The following is a 3338-nucleotide window of genomic DNA, read 5'->3' as shown; positions in this document are numbered from 1 at the left end:
ATGTTACATCATCACCCTGTGTTTTTCCACTAACCTTCCTTCTTGGAGGGTGGGCTTGAAAGGGGCGTGGCTTAGCTTTGGATCATCCCAGCTAAATGAAGCTCCAGTTTCTTAGGACTGAGTTGAATCATGAGTTTTTTGTGTCCCAAGGTGACATTACTGTGTCCTTCTTATTCATATTATTTGTGGAAATTTCTAGGAAATGATTCAAACTTAAAATTTAAGAGGTTCTTATGTTTCTTTGTATAATCTTTCATATGTACCTAGTACCCCATGAACCCCTCCTCAAATCAGTTGTGTGTTCCTCTATTGTTTCAAATCTGCACCTCCAATCCATAAATCAGAAAAAAAGCCAACTAAGCCGCTCCTCATCTGCCTGTCCACTCTCCACTGCTTACCCAGGTACAAGACCACATAGACCTGGAACTCCTCTTAACAGCTCCTCTTGGCCCCCCACCACACACATGCACACACTCACACACATCTCCACCCCCACCCGCACATCCCTTACACATCCCTGTCTTAAATGTGCTGTTTTTTTTTTTCAGTATATAGTTTTATTGTCTCTCTGGTATTTTAATTTAAATTTWATTTTAACCATAACAAAACTTCCAGCTAAAAATAGAAATTGTARGAAAGGAATTTATGATAGTTTACATCATGCTTGTAACCCTTTCACAGTTTTTAAGTCATATTCTGCASTGCCTTCAGTCTCATTTCATGGTACAAATATGAAATATTCCCCACTTATAAAACACATTTAACCTTATCAGGCTACTGCACAGCGTCTTATAATATTATTTTCATTCTCACATTCATACTGCACTTATCATGAACACAGCCTCTTCTTCTGCCTTTTTTTTAAATCATTGCTAAATATCCTGACTAAGGTCACCTCAACATGTGAAGGAGTGGAGGTCCAGACCAAGGCATGAAAATGCAAACAGATTATTAAAAAAATCTGTAGAAAAAACAGTTAGAACAAAATAGAAAATTTAGTCAAATAATGTTTTTTAATCAGCAAAATTAAGAACAAAATAAAATAAAAAATCGAAAAAAAGAATAAATAACTCATAAATACTTTAAATTGTAACTCTGATGGTTTTCAGCATATTATAACACAGTAAAATAAAACATAACCCCCTGTAGAAAATGGTGTTGCAACAGCAGAGACATTTGACGTAAGACAAATATCCTATGTATATGTACTGGATGTGTTTTACTAATAAGTCATCTAATCTGTCATGTTTGTTTGTACTCAATTACAAGACTTTATTATGTTAAAATATATTTATTTTATCTCATGGTGCCAACCTCCTTCATTCTCTACCAGAAAAATAGAGCCATCTGTGGCAGTCATTTTTATTTCAGAAGCTGAAAGTAAAGAATAGTGTTTCCCATAGAAATATAAAAGTAATTGTTCCAGATTGCACTTAGTCAAACAACTGACAAAAATATTACTTTCTATCAGTAAATTGACATTACTCATATCACCTTTGAATATTGTGAAAACTGTTTCATGAGCTTTTGTAATTTTCTGTATGTGATGTGGTAAAAGTTCTTGTTTTGTAAGAACTCATCATAGTTTCATTGTATAACACAAACACAAGTTTGTTTCAAATTATTGTGTTGACATTCAAGTCCTTGGGTACTTTTGTTCTGTAGGAAAAAAAACTTTCATACAGCTCTAATGCAATTTCTATAAACATATTGCCATTATGCTTACAGTGACCCCTTCACTGACCTCATTTAAACACCTTTAAGTGAAATATAAAGTATCTTTACAAACATAAAACACTGAAAACTTACTTCACCCTAACCACCCACTCCATCGCTGCTCAAAGGTCAAATTAAAGCTAGACCTGTTGAAACATGTACAGAACTTGCTGCCATTGAGCATCTCTGACTCATCTCAGCAAGTTGAGTTAAAATCATTAAAATATATGAAGATATGAAAAATTTTCATTAAACAATAATGTAAAATATATGATGTGCAGTCAACTTTTAAGAGCCTGCCAGATGGAAACATATATTAAGAAAGCAAACTTCTGGCAGAAATAAGCATATGCATTTGTATTTAGTTTATGCAGGCAGTTTTCTATTATTCATTCCAAAAGGCTGTTAAATTTCACTGAATCAGTAGAAATGTGTCAGAATTTGGATAAGTCATTCAAATTGCTGTCTGTGCTGCTCATTGTGGAACATTAGTATGCTGAAAGTTCACCTCCTGTACAATATAACAATATTTTATTTATTCGTAAAGTCGGCAGCCATTTCATGATGATATTTTGTCACTTTGATCCCTGTATCGCCTAAATATATCGAAGTGTTGTTGAACCTGACCACACCTTATGACCACTGTACCCGGCTCCTGATGTYGGCTCTTAATGTCTTTGATGTGTTGGAATGAGAGATTCAGACTCTGCAGCCTGAATGAGTTTCACTCAGGCTGCAGAGTCTGGATCCGCAGTCAAAGCCTGAGAAAAAAAATCAATCAGAGTTTGCAATCCAATCACTGTGTTTGATGAAGCTTGTTCTTCTAAATAAAACAGTTTTTTTTTTCTTTTATTTCTGTTTTTTTTTTCACAGTTGGAGTGGGGYGGGTGGCGTTTGCGCTGACACTGTACCTGCTGAGAGCAGCTCATTTCACTCTAAAGGTGATAAGATTTTATTCTTAGGTTTAGAGAGCTGATTTTAATTAATTAATTAATTAATAAAAACAATAACTTCTAAATCTAATTAAGGTATAAAAACACATTTGTTCATCATGGGGTCAATTGTGAAACATTTAGGAATGATGCCTCACTTTGAAATCTTTATTAAATCAACATAACTTGYAATTTAACTAACCCTCTCATTGTTCCCCCTGCTGTAGGTTCTGAGGAAATGAAAGAAATTCAGCCTTAGTTTGATATTTATTTCTGCAGCTACATCTCCTTTTCATTAATATTTAAATGCACTGCTCATAAACTCAGTGTTATATGGGTTACCTGACAAACAGAAATACCAGACTGATGATCTAAGCACAATCATTTAGGGCAATTGTACGTGGTAGAATGTATTTTAGTGTTTTTTTTTGTAAAAAATAAATAAATAAATAAATAAATAAATAAAAAGGTGTCTAAGTAGGAGAACAGCTGTGCAATGTTGTGCATCAGTAATATCTGTGTCATAAAAAAGAATCAGGATTATATCCTATTTGTGACACACACAGCAAAAATAAAATAACGTTCTTATCCAATAACACAGTAAAGACAGAAAAGTCGGAAGCAGCCATCAGAAGTCCCGCAGGCCTTAGATTCACTTTGCAGCAGTTTTCCAATAACACTAACACATTC

This window comes from Austrofundulus limnaeus, unplaced genomic scaffold, assembly GCF_001266775.1.
Source record: "Austrofundulus limnaeus strain Quisiro unplaced genomic scaffold, Austrofundulus_limnaeus-1.0 Scaffold459, whole genome shotgun sequence".
NCBI lineage: Eukaryota > Metazoa > Chordata > Actinopteri > Cyprinodontiformes > Rivulidae > Austrofundulus > Austrofundulus limnaeus.
This window is presented reverse-complemented; position numbering follows the sequence as displayed.